Below are 19,997 nucleotides of genomic sequence, written 5' to 3' on the forward strand. Positions count from 1 at the left end.
ACCCTCTTGCAACAACACAAAAGATGACTCTACTCATGGACAACACCGGATGGGCAATACTGAAATCAGATTATCTCCTCTGCAGCCAAAGATGGAATAGCTCTATACAGTCAGCAAAAACAAGACCGGGAGCTGACTGTGGCTCAGATCATGAACTCCTTATTGAAAAATTCAAACTTCAACTGAAGAACGTATGGAAAACCACTAGGCCATTCAGGTATGACCTAAACCAAATCCTTTATGATTATACAATGGAAGTGACAAATAAATTCAAGGTATTAGATTTGATAGACAGTGCCTGAAGAATTATGGATGGAGGTTTGTGACATCGTAAAGGAGGCAGTGATCAAAACTACCCCAAGAAAAGAAATGCAAGAAGGCAAAATGGTTGTCTGAGGAGAAAATAGCTGAGAAAAGAGAAGTCAAAGGCAAGGAAAAAGAAAAGATATATCCATCTGAATGCAGAATTCCAAAGAATAGCAAGGAGAGATAAGAAAGCCTTTCTAAGTAATCAGTGCAAAGAAATAGAGGAAGACTAGATTGGGAGAGACTAGAGAGCTCTTCAGGAAAATTAGAGATACCAAGGGAATATTTCATGCAAAGATGGACACAATAAAGGACAGAAATAGTATGGACCTAACAGAAGCAGAAAATACTGAGAAGAGGTGGCAAGAATACACAGAAGAACTATATAGAAAAGATCTTAATGACCCAGATAGCCACGATGGAGTGAACACTCACCTAGAGCCAGACATCCTGGAATGCAAAGTCAAGTGCACTTTAGGAAGCATCATTATGAACAAAGCTAGTGGATGTGATGGAGTTCCAGCTGAGCTATTTCAGATCCTAAAAGATGATGCTATAAAAGTGCTGCACTCAATATGCCAGCAAATTTGGAAAGCTCAGCAGTGGCCACAAAACTGCAAAAGGTCAGTTTTCATTCCAATCCCAAAGAAAGGCAATCCCAAAGAATGTTCAAACTACCAGACAATTGCACTCATTTTACATGCTAACAAGGTAATACTCAAAATTCTCCAAGATAGACTTCAATGATATGTGAACTGAGAATTTCCAGGTGTACAAGCTGGATATAGAAAAGGCAGAGGAACCAGAGATCAAATTGCTAGTATCCATTGGATCATGGAAAAAGAAAGAGAGTTCCAGAAAAACATCTACTTCTGCTTCATTAACTACACTAAAACTTTTGACTGTGTGGATCACAACAAACTGTGGGAAATTCTTAAAGAAATGGGAAAAACAGACTACCTTACCTGCCTCTTGAGAAACCTGTATGCAGGTCAAGAAGCAACAGTTAGAATCGGATATGTAACAACGGACTGGTTCAGAATTGGAAAAGGAGTACATCCAGGCTGAATATTGTCACCCTGCTTATTTAACTTATATGCAGAGTACATCATGTGAAATGCTGGGCTGGATGAAGCACAAGCTGAAATCAGTATTGCCAGGAGAAACATCAACAACCTCAGACACGCAGATGACACCACCCTCATTGCAGAAAGCAAAGAGGAACTAAAGAGTCTCTTGCTGAAGGTGAAAAGAGTGAAAAATCTGGCTTAAAACTCAACATTCAGAAAACTAAGATCATTGTATCCAGTCCCATCCCTTCATGGCAAATATGTGGAATAACAATGGCAACAGTGACAGATTTTATATTCTTGGGCTCCAAAATCATTGCAGACAATGACTGCAGCCTTGAAATAACAAGACTCTTGCTCCTTGGAAGAAGAGCTATGACAAACCTAGAAAGCATATTAAAAAGCAGAAACATCACTTTGCTGACAAAAGTTTATATAGCCAAGGCTATGGTTTTTCCAATAGTCATGAGGTATGGATATTAGTGTTCTACTGTAAAGAAGTCTGAATGCCGAGCAATTGCTACTTTCCAATTGTGCTGCTGGAGAAGACTCTTAAGAGTCCCTTTGACTGCAAAGGAGATCAAACCTGTCAATCCTAAAGGAAATCAATCCTAAATATTCACTGGAAGGACTGAGGCTGAAGCTCTAATACTTTGATTACCTTATGCAAAGAGCCAACTTATTGAAGTAGACCTTCATGATGGAAAGATTGAAGGCAGGGGGAGAAGGGGGCAACAGAGGATGAGATAGTTCGATGTCACCACAAACTCAATGAACATAAGTTGAGCAAACTCTGGAAGATAGTGAAGGACAGGGAAGTCTGGGGTGCTGCAGTTTATGAGGTCTCAAAGACTCGGACATGACTGAGCAACTGAACAACAACAACAATTAAATAAGGTGTCTTTACGTGGAAATTAACATAAAACCATACAACAAGGTTGTGTATTGAGTGAGTGGTACAAGTGTTGAGGCCAAAGATGAACATAAACCTAACTGTGTGTTTCCTCAGTCAAATGGTTCAGCATCACTCATTCAGTATCACAGGCAACTCTATAGAACATAACTACTGCAAATAATGAGAATCAGCTGTATTCAACTCGTATAATTACTAGAGAGTGAGTGAGACTAAGGATTCATGGGCCAAAGGTGTAGTTCCTATCCCCAGAGGGGGCTCACCATCAGTGGGAGAGGTGGACTCACAGTGGAATGATTAGAGGAAGTGCTGTGACTGGTGCAGGCAGTGCTAAGGGAACCTGACATTGCCTAGGGGTGTCCAGGTAGTAACATGCAGGTCTGTAGCTGCATATTGAGGAAAAGTGTTGAAACAGTAAAGAGGGGATGTACAGCATGGAGGAGAGCATGAAGTAAATGAGGTTTTATGTTTATTTTTAAACAAAGCATAATGTTGGTGGGGTTCTGACTCATGTTGGTACCATGTTGTTGCAGAAATACACTATGGCAAAATGTTCCCACCTCTGGCCAAAATGAACACTGAAGAAAAATGAAGAGCAGTGAAGAGCACCAACAAAAAGTTGCAGAACAGAAATAGCCACACTCCTCTGGAGTCTGATTCATCCACAGCCATCATAAAAAAGGTAGGGTAATAAATTATGTTACGTTTTTTTCCTTTTAAAATTTTAAATCATGCAGTGGTAAGAAAACACAAAAGTACCTTTTTTATTCAGTATATATTTACTGAGTGACTTCTACATGTCTGCACATTGTTCTAGGCACTTAGGGATATGATAGTACACAAAAAAGGCAGGGGCACAGCTTTGAAAGAGCTGACATTCTAGTGGGAGGAGGTAAGTAGAGTTGGACCTCCCTATCCTCATGTTCAGCATCCTCGTTAAACCCTTGGATGGGGAATCCATGAATACAGAGGGCTGACTTTCCTATGCCATTTTATGCAAGAGACTTGAGCAGCCATGGGTTTTGGTATCCACAAGGGTCCTAAAACCAATTGTCCCCAGATACCAAGGAGTAAATGCAAGTCAGTAAATGCAAAAGAGGCTGGCAGCCATTTATGTTTATGAACATGATAAACAGGTTAATGAGGTAAAGAATAAATAAAGGGCAACTTCTGTTTCAGTATAAAGAGAAGACCACTCAGAGAATTCTGAGTGATGGAAAAGAGCCCACAGGGTAAAAGCTTGAAGATAGGATCTTACATGTGCTATGAACCAGAATCCAGGTGTTCAAGAGGGTATTTGGAGAAGCATGATATAGAGAGGAAGTTGCAGAGTCTTTAGATATGGACAATTGTCTTGACTTTATTCCAGCAAAGACAGAAGTGTTTGGAGGGTTAATAGTAAAGAAGTGAGTTTATGTTATATTTGAAAAAGACTGTTATTTAGGTAGGGGTAGTGCTCAGTCATTGTGGAAAATAGGACACTGTCCCCTAGGCAAGTGAGCATGATGAGTTGGCTTAGAGACCTGGCACTGAGAACAGATGGATTTAAAATAGGTTTTGGATGTCCTTCTGCCAGTTTAAACTAGATGATCACCAATGTCCTTTGTGAATTCCCAAACATAATTCTAATTGTCATATGTAAGGTATACTGCTATTTGAGTTTTAATGTACAGTCAGTTTAGTTCAGTTCAGTCACTCAGTCATGTTTGACTCTTAGCCACCTCATGGACTGCAGCTCGCCAGGCCTCCCTGTCCATCACCAGCTCCCACAGCTTGCTCAAACTCATGTCCATTGAGTCAGTAATGCCATCTAACCATCTCTTCCTCTGTCTCTCCCTTCTCCTCCTGCCTTCAATCTTTCCCAGCATCAGGGTCTTTTCTGATGAGTCAGTTCTTCGCATCAGGTGACCAAAGTAATGGAGTTTCAGCTTCAGCACCAATCCTTCCAATGAATATTCAGAACTGATTTCGTTTTGGATGGACTGGTTTGATCTCCTTGCTGTTCAAGGGACTCTCAAGAGTCCCTTGAGAGTGGTGATTTATAACCATTGGTATATAATGGTGGTTATTTTGCTGGTTTATGGTGGTTACCATAACATAATGGTAATTTATTTTGCTGTTTCAGTCTATGATGTATATATTTGTGGCTTCTGAAATTTAGAGGAGGTTGATGTCACACTGTGAGAAGACATAAAATTCTGCCCTGAAATCTCATGTTCAAGGCAACACTTGGAGACTTGAGCCTTCCAGATGCTTTTATAAAAACTCCCTTCGTTCCTGCATGGTTCCTAACTTCTGAGAACAGTGTTACTTGAGTCACAGAGAGATAGTGCATATTAAGGGTACCTTTCTGGATAAGAAATGAGTTTTTTAAAGGACCAATGGCTTAGCTTAGTGAAGCATAACTTAAAGACTAAAACTTTCCTATGGATTATTCCTAGGTGGAGCATTAAAGAGAAGATGAAAATACTACTTAAAATTGATGTTTTAAAAAGATGGGAATATGTAAGGAATTGTTGCCAACATATATGAACAGCTCTTATCATTAAATATCATATATATAGCAGAATATCATTGATAGATATATCATAAATATCAAATATATATATCGATGGACTATATCATTTATATATATGTATTATCAATGGTATATTATTCAGCCTTAAAAAAGAATGAAATGATACCATTTACAACAACATGGATGGTCCTAGAGATTATCATACTAAGTGAAATAAGTCAGAAAAGGAAAGGCAAATATCATATGATATCACTTATATGTGAAATCTAGAATATGAGACAAATGAACCTATCTATGAAACAGAAACAGAATCATAGAGATAGAGAACAGACTGGTGGTTGCCAAGCGAGAGGGACAGGGTGGAAGGTTGGAGGTGTCAGATATAAGCTATTATAAGTAGAAGGGATAAACCACAAGGTCCTGCTGTAAAGCACAGAGAACTATTTATGTAGTACATATACACAGTGGAATATTAGTTATCCATAAAAAGTAACTCGGGCAGGAAATGTCATATGATATCACTTATATATGGAATATAAAAATATAATAAAAGTGAACTTTTTTAAAATACAGAATCAAACTCACAGAAAACAAACGTAAGATTAACAAAGGGAGAATAGAGAAAGAGAGGGATAAATTAGGAGCTTGAGATTAACAGAAAAAATACTATATATAAAGTAGGTAAACAATGAGACCTACTATATAGCACAGGAAACTGTATTCACTATCTTGTAATAACCTATAATGGAAAAGAATTTGAAAAAGAATATATACATATGCACTTTCAAAATATGTACATATGCGCTTTCCTGGTGGCTCAGAGAGTAAAGGAGCCTGGCAAGCTACAGTCCATGGGGTCGCAAAGAGTTGGATACAACTGAATGACTAACACTTTCACATTCATATATGCATATATATGTGTGTGTGTATAACTAAATCATTTTGCTTTATACCTGAAATGTAATTGTACTTCAATTTTTAAAAAAAAGACAGCAGTATGTAGATTCAACCAATGCTTACCAGAGAAACTGATGCTGTGCAAAGACAGGGCTTCTATATTGGAGTATGTATCCATTGGGCAGAGCTCACAGGTGGTGGTGGGAGGACAAAGAATTATGCAGTGACCTTGGCAGGGGGTCCAAGATTTCAAGAAGCCCACAGCCACTGTTGGAGCATGGACCAACCTCAAGTCTATGTTAGGAGGGGTTTTCATGAAAACTCAGTTGAACAACAAAACTCAGCAAAATACTGGGCCCTGCTTTCTAAGAGTCAAATCTTTCTGAAATAGTTCTAGATTTGCTTGCTATAGTCCCTTCCTTCCTCCATACCAGACTGCTATCAAAAGGCTTCAATTGTCATAAGAGAGCCTCAGTGAAGCCGTTATATAATGTCAGATATAGTTATATATAGTGTTATATATAGTATAGTATACTATACTATATAGTATATATAGTATAACTATATAGTTATATAGCGTCAGATAATTATAAAGATTCCTCCAAGTATACACACAAAGGCACAGGATAGGGTCCAGCAGGTGAATGCAAGCTCAGAAAACATCTCTAAGGACTGAGATGTCCAGGTATAGTCCCCATTCCACCATACAGGATATACTTTGTCTTCTGATCATGAACCACCAAAATACATGTGTCTCAAAGGAGCCAAGCTCAAACTTACTGAGGGGTATTTTATATTCCACAAAAGCAGCTTTGCATACAGATAAACAAGTACAAACCATCAATACATACATTTTTGTCTTTCCCTGATAGCTCAGTTGGTAATGAATCCACCTGCAATGCAGGAGACCCTGGTTCAATTCCTGGGTCGGGCAGATCTGCTGGAGAAGGGATAAGCTACTCCAGTATTCCTGGGCTTTCCTTGTGGCTCAGCTGAAGAATCCACCTGCAATGCAGGTTGATCCCAGGTTCAACTCTGGGTTGGGAAGATCCCCTGGAGAAGGGAAAGGCTACCCATTCCAGTTTTCTGGCCCAGAGAATTCTATGGACTACATAGTCTGTGGGGTTGCAAAGAGTCTAACGTGACTGAGTGACTTTCACTTTCACATTCATACATTTTAGTGAACAGCATAGACAAAATGGTCCAGGATACCTAGGGTAGTTTTTACTCTTAACAGCATAGTACAAATCACTAAGCTAGTATGTTTTACCTCTGTCTTGGCCAAGAGTCAATGCCAGGGTTTCGGATGCCCATCAGGAGGAGCACAGAGCTACCCAAGATCAACTACAATTTCACTCTGTCCTCATATACTCAGAGAATTGAGCCATGATGAAAGCATCCAAGAAGACAAAAGACCGCACACCACATTCTGTGCTTGGTTTTGTCATCAGTGGGCTGGATACAACTCTTTGAGAGATCATTAAAAGGCTAGGCCTTAAATGGAAGTCAGAATTACTGGGAGAAACAATTAGATTCTGAAGCAATAAGGGTAAAATAAACCTAAAAGTAGTATTATTTTAGGTTGAGTTCCCTAGAATCAAATGGTGATTCTATAGCTACTGGTGTATATGTGGGGATGATGCTAGTATATATCTTTGTTGTAGAGTAGGGAAGAGAAGAAAGACAGGAAATGTATTTTATCACTGCTGCGACAAGGTGCACAGCCTCATTTGGCAATTCTAGATATAGTAGAAAACATACCTTGGATTTATCCTAACCAAGGGAAGGGAAATTGGGGGACATAGCCACATTCTCCCATCTGCCTTGGTTGAGGGCTGCTCCTCTGGGTGGGAGTGAGGGGTGTTACATATGGGAGTGAGAGAGTCCCAGGTGTTTGCCATTGGAAGCTACCATCGGGTCAGCATGTACAGAGGCGATGCCAAGGAATTATGGATGGAGCACCTGTAGTTCTCCTATAAGAAGTGACAGCAATGATGATGATCATGATCACATTAATAGACCATAGGTCACATTAATTAATTATATTTTTTGAGTATCTGTAAGCTATGTACCAGAGAAGGTGATGGCACCCCACTCCAGTGCTCTTGCCTGGAAAACCCTATGGACAGAGGAGCCTGAAAGGCTCCAGTCCATGGGGCTGGAAAGAGTCGGACACAACTAAGCGACTTCACTTTCACTTTTCACTTTCATGCATTGGAGAAGGAAATGGCAACCCACTCCAGTGATCTTGCCTGGAGAATCCCAGGGGCGGGGGAGCCTGGTGGGCTGCCGTCTCTGGGGTCACACAGAGTCGGACACGACTGAAGAGACTTAGCAGCAGCAGCAGCAAGCTGTGTACTATACTAAATGCTTTTTGTACTTTGTAATTTTTTATTATTTTCATACATTTAAAAAATGTATTTGGCTGTGCTAGGTCTTCACTCCTTCATGCAAGCTTTCTCTAGTTGTGGTGAGCTGGAGCTACTCTTCACCATGGGCTTCTCATTGTGGTGGCTTCTCTTATTGCCCAGCACAGGCTTGAGGCATGTGGGCTCAGCGGTTGTGATGCACGGACTTTGTTGCCCCACATAATGTGGAATCTTACAGTACAAGAGATCAAACCTGAGTCCCCTGCATTGGCAGGCAGAGTCCTAACCACTGGACCTCCAGGAAGGTCCTTTACATACATTTTATGCTTTTATTCTCATTTGTTGACCACTCACCCGGTCCCATGCCAAACTAAGATCATGGCATCCGGTCCCATCACTTCATGGCACCTAGATGGGGAAAAAGTGGAAACTGACAGACTTTATTTTCTTGGGCTCCAAAATTACTGTGGATGGTGACTGTAGCCACGAAATTAAAAGACGCTTGCTCCTTGGAAGAAAAGCTATGACAAACCTAGACAGCGTATTAAAAACCAGAGACATCACTTTGCTAATGAAAGTCCATATAGTTAAAGCTATGGTTTTTCCAGTAGTCATGTATGGTTTTGAGCGTTGGACTGTAAAAAAGGCTGAGCACTGAAAAACTGATGTTTTCAAACTGTGCTGCTGAAGATTCTTGAGAGTCCCTTGGACAGCAAGGAGATCAATCCTAAAGGGAATCAACCCTGAATATTCACTGGAAGGACCGATGCTGAAGCTGAAGCTCCAATACTTTGGCCACCTGATGCCAAGAGCCAACTCACTGGATAAGACCCTGATACTGGGAAAGATTGAGGGCAGGAAGAGAAGGGGCTACAGAGGATGAGATGGTTGGATGGCATCACCAACTCAATGGACCTGAGTTTGAATAAACTCCAGGAGATAGTAAAGGACAGGGAAGCCTGGTATGCTGCAGTCCATGGGGTCACAAAGAGTTGGACACAACTGAGTGACTGAACAACACTACTGAACAACAGCAATGCTCTGCCCCAGGTTGGAGGCAAAGGGAATATATACCTTATAACCACAATCCTGTGGCATATATATAATTCTAGTTTCAGTTTATACATGGGCAGATAAAGTTGTCTGAGGTTAGCCAAAATCTGTGGAGTAACACATATATAAAACTGAATTACGATTCAAATTCTGATTTGTCTACCTCCAAAGCCATCCTTTGGCCATAATTATAATCCTTAATTAGCTAATTATCATTGATATTTTTCTGACGCTCATTTATTGAAAAATTGGCAGGTGCTGTTAGGTTTTGTGGTGCAAAATAAAAATTTGTCCTGTTTTTAAATAGCTTGAACATTTGTGGAAGAGAAACACAAGAAGCTATGTAGTGATATAAGGGGCTATGGTAGAAGTATGTTGCAGCTATTAAATCAGATCAGGAAAGAACATCCATTGTTGCTGCATAATGAATAAGCCTGTAACTTAGTAGCTTGAGACAATAAGCATGTATTATTGCTCATAAGTCTCTGTGTCCTGAGTTCTGACCTGGGCTTGGTTTATTGGTTTGCCTGCAATCAGCTGACAGGTGGACTGGGGTTTCGATAGTCTGAGGTGGCTTCAGGTGCCTTTCAGACAGTCTGAGGTGCATATCTGGTAACTGATTGGGAAACTCAGCTCTCCAGCAGACTAGTCCAGGCCCACCCTCATGGGCTGAGGAAAGTTTAAGAGTGTGAATGGTTTTTTGCAGCCTAGGCTCAGATGTCACCTCTGCTTTGTAGGCCAAAGCAAATCACACAGCCAGTCCAAATTTGAGGGCTGCAGAAATAGTCCAAACTTGAGGGATTTTGGTAAGAAGAGTTTCAAAGACATAAGCAGGAAGGGAGATTACAATTTACCAAGAAGAGAAACATATTGAGTAAAATGTATAAGGTGGGGCTTCCCTGATGGTCCAGTGGTTAAGACTCCACACTTCCAATGCGGGGGGAGGGGGCGGGGGGGTTGATCCCTGGGTGGAGAACTGGACTCCCACAGGTCGCTCGGCCAAAAATAAAAATAAAATAATTTTTAAAAATCGTACAAGGTGAGTAGTTGTTCCTCAGATAAAATAAAGAAGAAGCATGTTTAAGGCAAGGACAGTAGACACACAAAAAAGGTGTCCCATGATGCTGTCAGATAATTTGGAAGTGAAGGCATCAGGGGTGCAGGGAAGGGAAGGGCTGAGCATCACACACCAAAGGGATCAAGATTAAAGACTAGAAACACAAAAAATAGTACCAGAATTCAGAAAGACAAAAGTTAACTTGCAGGCAGAATAATAGTATTTGTGTTTATTTCAAAGAGAGAAAGGGAGGGAGGAAAGAAGGAAGAAAATACTGTGATGGGTGCTTGGAGAAAAAGGTGGGGTTTGGAATGGGCCTGAATGTAAGAAATTTTCAGTGTGTGACGGTGTTTGTGGTTTCAGTGAGGTAATGCAATGATGCAGACTAACTTAATGGACTCTCTTTCTGTGGTACAACTTCTGTAAGTGTGGTAAGCATGCTGAATGGGTTTTTGTAGAAAAACAAAGAATTTTTTGGATTATGGTCCCAAACTCAAACTTCCAAGGCTCTGGACCCTCCAAGGTCAAGTTTCTGGGGCAGGCTAGGAACATATTTATAGGGAGATCTGTGCCTGTGTGTTTCCACTGGGATGTGTGTGTGAAATGGTAATTTTCCATTCATGGATTTCTTCACTCTGGGACTAAACTGTGTAAATTAAACAGCAGCCCTATTCTGCAGTTTTCCTGAGCTTTTACTGCTCTCTGGGGCCTGTGTTTTAAGTATGGTGCTTCCCAAGTGACCAGGTACAGCCAATTCTAGCATAAGACTTAACAGGCTGACATTAGGATCCCCAGCTCCTTGGAAGCAGAATGAGAACTTGACTGGAAATACATGCTGGCAAGACCTTTGAGTGGCAAGCCAGGCCAAAATACTCACCCACACTTGTTAGCTCAGGGACTGTATTACATTCATTCTTCTTTACCAATCTATTTCTAAAAAGTGAGATAAAGAAGGGTTTAAAAAAAAAAAAAAAGGAGGTAAAATAAACAGAAAATAGCATAGCCAAAAAAGAAATCAATAACACCATTAAAGTTGACAGCAAAGATACAAAATCTAGTGAACACTTTCTGGGGATGTAATAATTGATTAGTTGTATTAATTTTTCTTTGAGGAAAAGGGAGCCTTCCATTCCATTTCCTCCTTTCCCCTCCCCTATAGAGATGCTATATTAAATTTGTCTACCATTTACCATGTTCTTGCTTAAAAAGAAATTGGACCAAACATGAATATATCTATATGAAATATTTGATTATTGTTTCCTTTTTTTGAAAAAAATATTCATCTACCTTTGGTGGTGCTGGGTCTTCGTTGCTGCTCGAGCTTTTCTCTAGTTACCGTGAGTGGGGGCTCTTCTGTGGCTGCGGTACATGGCTTCTCACTGGGGTATCTTCTCTTGTTGTGGAGCCTGGGCTCTAGGGCATGCAGGCTTCAGCAGGTGTGGGCCGTGGGCTCAGTAGTCGCAATTCCCAGGCTCCAGAGCACAGGCTCAGTTGTGGTGCATGGGTTTAGTTCCTCCGCAACATGTGGAGTCTTCCCAAACCAGGGTCGAAACCGTGTCTCCTGCATCGGCAGGCAAGTTCTTTATCACTGAGCCACCCAGGAAGCCCTGTTTTTGCTTCCTTTTGAGTTTTGTAGTTACCTCATACTCAAAGTCAACAGATTTACTCATTTTATCAAATGGTTGTTTCTAAGATTCATCCATATTGTTACATGTAAATGTAGTTCATTTTCACAGCTAGAAAATATTACATTGCCTGAATATCTCACCATTTATTCTCTTGTACACGGACTCTACCATTATGTCTATTTTCTGCTGTTATGAAAATGATATTGTAATTATTTTTTATATATCTCCTGGTGCTTGTGCAAGAGTTGTTTAGGGTTACATACATAGTAACAGATTGCTAGGCTATACAGGTGGCCAATTATTCCAGTTTACTTGGAACTTCAGAATTTCCTAAGATACAGGATTTCCAGCATTAAAACTAGGACAGTCTCGGGAAAACTGGTATGAGTGTTCACTTTAAATATGCACTTGTTCAACTTTACAACATGAGACTAAACTCTTTCCCAAAGAGACAGTAGCAATTTCCACTCCTGACCAGCACAATAGAAAAATGAGAATTCCTCCAGAGACCAAGTCTCCCCATGCTCTGTGTTCTCAAGATCTTAATTTTCGCTACTCAGTTGAGTGAGAAATGGTGTCTTACCATGATTTGAGTTCCCTGTTTACTAAAGAGGTTCCAGTTTTTTCATATTTTGTTCTCCACTGGTGTTTCTCTTTTGTGAAATGTCTTCCACATCTGTCTTTTTCCTGTTGGTTGTTTTGTTAGACACACCTTAGGCACCTCTTCATTTTCTTTCAGCTTTCCCATTATCTGAAACAGGTTTTGTCACAGTAGCATTAAGATGTTTTGCGCTGAATAATTCTTATTGTGGGGGACTGTCCTGTGCATTGTAGTATGTTTAAAGTTATTCTTGGCCTCTACTCACGAGATGCCAGTAGCTTCTCCCAATTGTGACAATAATAAGAATAGGATCTCTAGATATGAAATATCTCTATTTGTGTCACCCTGGGGGATAAAACTGTACCTGACTGAAAAACATCGACCTATATCCTTAGCAGCTTGCTCTAGAGGTGGGAGAGAGAAGGCACAAGGCAGATAAAGTCACTTTCCATGCGTCTCTCTGGTGGCCTGTTCCTTGGTGTATGTACTTGCTTAGAGGTGTATGTACTTGCTTCCCGTGTCACTTAGCAGATACATTTGCTGAACTCCTGGCTATGTTTCTTTGTGGTTCATCATAATGCAGTGTATAGGATAGTAACATAGCACTTTTTCTTGCTTCTTATTCTTCCTTGCTTCATTTATTTCCTTCTGCCTTGGAATTGCATTTTCCAATTAAGGCATTATCTGTTAGTGCTTGTCCCTAGGAAACTGAGCTAAAACAAGTGGTTGTAGAAAGATACCCTGTGGATAGGATTTGGGAATTGGATTACTCACCTGTCTGAAAGTAACAGGGACCACAGATTTTTTGGTGTGGTAATTGGAGTGAAAATTAATCCTGGTATATAGTACCATCACACTTGTTCACACTTGTTCAATGGGAGGTCATCATTATGCAAGCATCTGCCTGTAGTAAATCGAGATGAGACTTAGGTAGGTAGTTAAATGTTGGGATATCTAATAGCTATAACATACAATGATAATTATACAGATTGTAGAATAAGATGACCACTTTTTTGATGTTATTGTTCAGTTGCTCAGTTGTATCTGACTCTTTGTGACCCAGTGGACTTCGGCACTCCAGGCTTCTCTGTCCTTTACTATCTCCCAGAGTTTTTCAAACTCATGTTCATTGAGTCGATGATACCACCCAACTGTCTCATCCTATGTTGCCCTCTTCTTCTCCTGCCCTCAATTTTCCCAGATCAGGGTCTTATCCAATTAGTTAATTCTTCGCATCAGGCCCCCAAAGTATTGGAGCTGCAGCTTCAGCATTAGTCCTTCCAATGAATATTCAGGGTTGATTTCCTTTAGGATTGACTGGTTTGATCTCCTTGTTGTCCAAGAGACTCTCAAGAGTCTTCGCCAGCACCATAGTTCAAAAGCATCAGTTCTTCGGTGCTCAGCCTTCCTTATGGTCCAATTCTCACATCTATTGGAAAAACAATAACTTTAACTATATGGAACTTTGAGACTCAATACACAACTTTGTAAGATTCAGGGCCCAGATAGGGATGCTAAGATCTGGGATGAGTTCATTTGAGTGGATGAACTTGAGAACCTTGACTCCTAAATTTCCCTAAGCCATCTTGGAAGAAACTGATCCGGACATGTGCATGAGTGTCCAGGAGTCTTCGATGGAGTGTTGGTCAGTGGTGGCCTGCTTCAGGGTCTGAGGCACTGAATACAGTAGTGCATGCATGGGACATTTTGAAGCAGGTCACCATTATCATCATTACATCCACCATAGTTTGGCCTCAGGTCAAAGCCCTGCCCATCAACAGAAAATTGGATTAAAGATTTACTGACTGTGTCCCAAGGAGGCAGGTCAGGTGGTCTGGTATTCCCATCTCTTTAATAATTTCCCACAGTTTGTTGTGATCCACACAGTCAAAGGCTTTGGCAAACTCAATAAAGCAGAAGTAGATGTTTTTCTGGAACTCTCTTGCTTTTTTGATGATCCAATAGATGTTGGCAATTTCATCTCTGGTTCCTCTGGCTTTTATAAATCCAGCTTGAACATCTGGAAGTTCATGGTTCATGAGCTGTTGAAGCCTGGCTTGGAGAAATTTGAGCATTACTTTGATAGCGTGTGAGATGAGTGCAATTGTGTGGTAGTTTGAGCATTCTTTGGCATTGCTTTTCTTTGGGATTGGAATGAGAACTGATCTTTTCCAGTCCTGGCCACTGCTGAGCTTTCCAAATTTGCTGGCATATTGAGTTCAGCACTTTCACAGCATCATCTTTTAGGATTTGGAATAGCTCAACTGGAATTCCATCACCTCCACTAGCTTTGTTCGTAGTGATGCTTCCTAAGGCCCACTTGACTTCAAATTCCAGGATGTCTGGCTCTAGGTGAGTCATCACACCATCGTGATTACCTGGGTCATGAAGATCTTTTGTGTATAGCTCCTCTGTGTATTCTTTCCACCTCTTCTTAATATCTTCTGCTTCTGTTAGGTACATACCATTTCTGTCCTTTATTGTGCCCATCTTTGCATGAAATGTTCCCTTGGTATCTCCAATTTTCTTGAAAAGATCTCTAGTCATTCCCATTCTATTGTTTTATTCTATTTCTTTGCACTGATCACTGAAGAAGTTTTTCTTATATCTCCTTGCTATTCCTTGGCACTCTGCATTCAAATGGGTATATCTTTCCTTTTCTTCTTTGCCTTTCACTTCTCTACTTCTCACAGCTGTTTGTAAGGCCTCCTCAGACAACCAGTTTTACTTTTTGCATTTATTTTTCTTGGGGATGGTCTTGATCACTGCCTCCTGTACAGTGTCACAAACATCCATCAGTAGTTCTTCAGGCACACTGTCTATCAGATCTAATCCCTTGAATCTATTTGTCACTCCATTGTATAGTCGTAAGAGATTTTATTTAGGCCATACCTGAATGGTCTAGTGGTTTTCCCTACTTTCTTCAATTTAAGTCTGAATTTGGCAACAAGGAGTTCATGATCTGAGCCACAGTCAGCTCCCAGGCTTGTTTTTGCTAACTGTATAGAGCTTCTCCATCTTTGGCTGCAAAGAATATAATCAATCTGATTTCAGTATTGACTATCTGGTGATGTTTATGTGTAGAGTCTTCTCTTGTGCTGTTGGAAGAGGGTGTTTGCTATGACCAGTGCATTCTCTTTGCAGAACTCTATTAGCCTTTGCCCTGCTTCATTCTGTACTCCAAGGGCAAATTTTCCCTTTACTCCAGGTATTTCTTGACTTCCTACTTTTACTTTCCAGTTCCCTATAATGAAAAGGACATCTCTTTTTTGGGTGTTAGTTCTAGAGGGTCTTGAAGGTCTTCATAGAACCGTTCAGCTTCTTCAACATTACTGGTCGGGGCATAGACTTGGATTACTGTGATATTGAATGGTTTGTCTTGGAAATGAACCATAGCTTTGACTAGATGGACCTTTTTTGGCAGAGTAATGTCTCTGTTTTTTAATATACTGTCTAGTTTGGTCATGACTTTTCTTCCAAGGAGCAAGTGTCTTTTAATTTCATGGCTGCAGTCACCACCTGCAGTAATTTTGGAGCCCCCCAAAAAAAGTCTATCACTGTTTGTTTCCACTGTTTCCCCATCTACTTGCCACGAAGTGATGGGACCAGATGCCATGATCTTAGTTTTCTGAATGTTGAGTTTTAGGCCAACTTTTTCACTCTCCTCTTTCACTTTCATCAAGAGGCTCTTTAGTTATTCTAAAAAGAAAAAATCTGAGAAATCTGAGAATTCTTTATGCAGATCAAGAAGCAACAGTTAGAACTGGACATGGAAAAACAGACTGGTTCCAAATCAGGAAAGGAGTATGTCAAGGCTATATATTGTCACTCTCCTTATATACAGAGTACATCATGGAAAATGCTGGGTTGGATGAAGCACAAGCTGGAATCAAGATTGCTGGAAGAAATAGCAATAACCTCAGATATGCAGATGACACCACCCCTTAAGGCAGAAAATGAAGAGGATCTACAGAGCCTCTTGATGAAAGTAAAAGAGGAGAGTGAAAAAGTTGGCTTAAAACTCAACATTCAGAAAACTAAGATCATGACATGCAGTCCCATCATTTCATGGCAAATAGATGGGGAACCAATGGAAACAGTGATTTTTCATTGTTATTTTCTGGGGCTCCAGAATCACTGCAGATGGTGAGTGTAGCCATGAAATTAGAAGACACTTGCTCCTTGGAAGAAAAGCTATGACCAAATTAGACAGCATGTTAAAAAGCAGAGACATTACTTTACCAGCAAAGGTCCTTCTACTGAAGGCTATGATTTTTCCAGTAGTCATGTATGTGAGTGAGTGTTGGGCTGTAAAGAAAGTTGAGCACCAAAGAATTAAAGCTTTTGAACTGTGGTTTTGGATGAGACTCTTAAGAGTTCCTTGGGCTGCAAGGAGATCCAACCTGTCAATCCTAACGGAAATCAGTCCTCAATATTCTGAAGGAGTGATGCTGAAGCTGAAAATACAACACTTTGACTACCTGATGCGAAGAACCATTTCACTGGAAAAGACTCTGATGCTGGAAAAGTTTGAATGCAGGAGGAGAAGGGGACAACAGAGGATGAGATGGTTGGATGGCATCCCCAGTGCGATGGACATGAGTTTAAGTAGGCTCTGGGAGTTCGTGATGGACAGGGAAGCCTGGATTGCTGAAGTCCATGGGTTTGCAAAAAGTCAGAGATGACTGAGCTGAACTGGACTGATCTTAGAAGACAGGAGCAATCCGTTCTCCCTTGACATAGAACAACAACCTTCCTTACCCAATGGCTGTACAAGGACCTCATCTGAAGCCTCCTATGATAATTCTCATTCAACTTAAGTTCTTTCTCTGCTACTCCTTATTGCCTCCAAGTTGATAACTAGAGAATAGAGTCAACAGAAAAGTACCAGCCTTTCCCTGGGAAGATTTGGCATACCCATTGATAAATTGAAGTGCCTAGCTAATTTATGCCCTCAAAACCAAGGAAACCTACATTAAAGCAAACTTTGAGTTTATAGTGGGGAGGATGGAACCCACATGGAGCTGAAACAGTGAGGATTTCTTTGATATAGAAGCCCTCAGTAACTCAAGATTTAGTATTTTTGCAAAGGACTCTTGAAGCTGTTCCCTATGGTTTCTAGGATGGTTCTTTGAAGCTTATATGCTCCGATGGCCTATAGCAAATGAGGAGAAAACTCCACAGCTTCTTTGACCCCATCTTTTTTTTCCCCTCATCATTTTATTTATTTTTTATTTTATCCATCCACAGTAATTTTGGAGCGCAGGAAAATAAAATAACATCTGCCACTGTTCCTGCTTTTTCCCCATCTATTTACCAAGAAGTGATGGGACTGGATGCCATGACCTTAGTTTTTTTAAAATTTTGAGTTTTAAGCCAGCTTTTTTACTCTCCCTTTCATCTTCATCAAGAGACTCTGTAGTTCTTCTTCATTTTCTTCCATTAGAGTGGTATCATCTACATATCTGAGGTTGCTGATATTTCTCTCAACAGTCTTGATTCCAGCTTGTGCTTAATCTAGCCTGGCATTTCACGTGGTGTACCCTGTATATAAGTTATTGCAGAGTGACAGTATATAGCCTTGACATACTCCTTTCCTGATTTGGAACCAGTCTGTTGTTCCATGTCTGGTTTTAACTATTGCTTCTTGGCCTGCATATAGGTTTCACAGGAGGCAGGTAAGGTGGTCTGGTATTCCCATCTCTTTAAGAATTTTTCACAGTTTGTTGTGATCCACACAGTCAAAGGCTTTAGTGTAGTCAATGAAATATAAGTGAAGTGAAAAGAAAGTCAGCTGTGTCTGACTATTTGCAACCCCATGGCCACTGCTATAGTCCATGGAATTCTCTAGGCCAGAACAGTGGAGTGGGTAGCCTTTCCCTCTTCCAGGGAAGTGAAATAGAAGTAAATGCTTTTCTGGAATTCCCTTGCATTCTCTATGATCCAACAGATGTTAGTAATTTAATTTCTGGTTCCTCTGCATTTTCTAGATCCAGCCTGTACATCTGAAAGTTCTTGGTTCATGTACTGAAACCTAGCTTGAAGGATTTTGAGTATTACCTTGCTAGCATGTGAAATGAACACAGTTGTACTGTAGTTTGAACATTCTTTGGCATTGCCCTTCTTTGGAATTAGACTGAAATCTGACCTTTCCCAGTCCTGTGGCCACTGCTGAGTTTTCCAGATTTGTTGACATATTGACTGCAGCACTTTCACAGCATCATCTTTTAGGATTTGAAATAGCTCAACTGGAATTTCATCACCTCCACTAGCTTTATTTGTAGTGATGCTTCCTAAGGCCACTTGACTTTACACTCCCAGGTATCTGGCTCTAGGTGAGTGGCCACACCATCATAGTTATCCAGTTCATTAAGACTTTTCTTGTATAGTTCTTCTATGTATTCTTGCCACCTCTTCTTAATATCTTCTGCTTCTGTTACATTCTTGACATTTCTGTCCTTTATTGAGCCCATCTTTGCATGAAATATTCCATTGGTATCTCCAACTTTCTTGAAGAGATCTCTAGTCTTTCCCATTATTTTTATGGCTGAGTAATAATCCATTGTATATATGTACTGTGTATTCTTTATCCATTTATCTGTTGATGTACATTTAGGTTGTTTCCATGTCTTGGCTCTTGTAAATATTGCTTCAGTAAATGCTGGGGTTCATGTATCTTTATGAATTATGAATTTCTCCAGATATATGCCCAGGAGTGAGATTGCTGGATCATATGGTAGTTTTACCATATCTTGATAAAGGGTCAGATAGCTCATGGAAGAAGGAAGTTAAAATGAATGTGAAGATAGTTTTAGGTACTGTCTGAGGACCTGTCACTTTACTATGTTTCTAACTAAGAAAGCCCAGAGGATACTCCTTGTACAAAGATAATAAGTATTCTCTGCAGAAGGGTGCTTTGGGGAGGCTGTCCTCTATTGGCTGGGTTGACGTACAGAAAAGCTGTCTGGGAGTCGAGCTTCCTAATATCACTTATACAATGGGACCCAGAATAACAGAATGTGTAAGCAATACTTATTGTAAGTGGCAAGGTAGACTTAACTACCATAATGGGCAGAAAAATTAAAGTTCTTGTTAGGGTGCCTTGAACCACAGAGATCTGACAGTGGTTGTGAGAGGCTGGAAATCTATTGGACAGCTGATTGGGGTGATGCACAGTTTGGAAAATCAGGAAAATTTCTGGAAAATATGACCCATGGAATATCATGGTCCTTTACCAATTTACCACCTCTAAATCAGTTCATAGATTGACCAAAAAATTTTTGACAGTCAACTCATACTCATCTTTATTCTATTTTTAAATGTTTTTACACTTTACAAATACCTGTTTTGTATGTATCTGCTAATCCTATTGGGTGCATAAGCCAGCTTGTCATTTTGTCAACTTAATTTTGGTGATGTTTCTCTTTCTGTGGTAATAGTTGATTGTGTGTGTGTTAGTCACTCAGTCATGTCCAACTCTTGGCAACCCCGTGGACTGTAGCCCGCCAAGTTCTTCTGTCCATGGAGTTCTCCAGGCAAGAATACTGGGTTGAATGCCATTTCCTTCTCCAGGGGATCTTCCCAA

The 19,997-nt window shown here is 40.4% G+C and overlaps 1 protein-coding gene across 2 annotated transcripts in view; it reads left to right on the forward strand.

The window, feature by feature from the left end:
- Positions 1–19,997, forward strand: part of PAK5 (p21 (RAC1) activated kinase 5) — a 426,783-nt gene that overhangs the window by 206,179 nt on the left and 200,607 nt on the right. For both annotated transcript variants that reach the window (XM_027560315.1, XM_027560316.1), the window contains exon 2: positions 2,823–2,971. The gene's annotated coding sequence lies outside the window, so the exon portion shown is untranslated. The remainder of the gene's footprint in view (positions 1–2,822; positions 2,972–19,997) is intronic.

Source organism: Bos indicus x Bos taurus, chromosome 13 (genome assembly GCF_003369695.1).
Source record: "Bos indicus x Bos taurus breed Angus x Brahman F1 hybrid chromosome 13, Bos_hybrid_MaternalHap_v2.0, whole genome shotgun sequence".
Taxonomy (NCBI): Eukaryota; Metazoa; Chordata; class Mammalia; order Artiodactyla; family Bovidae; genus Bos; species Bos indicus x Bos taurus.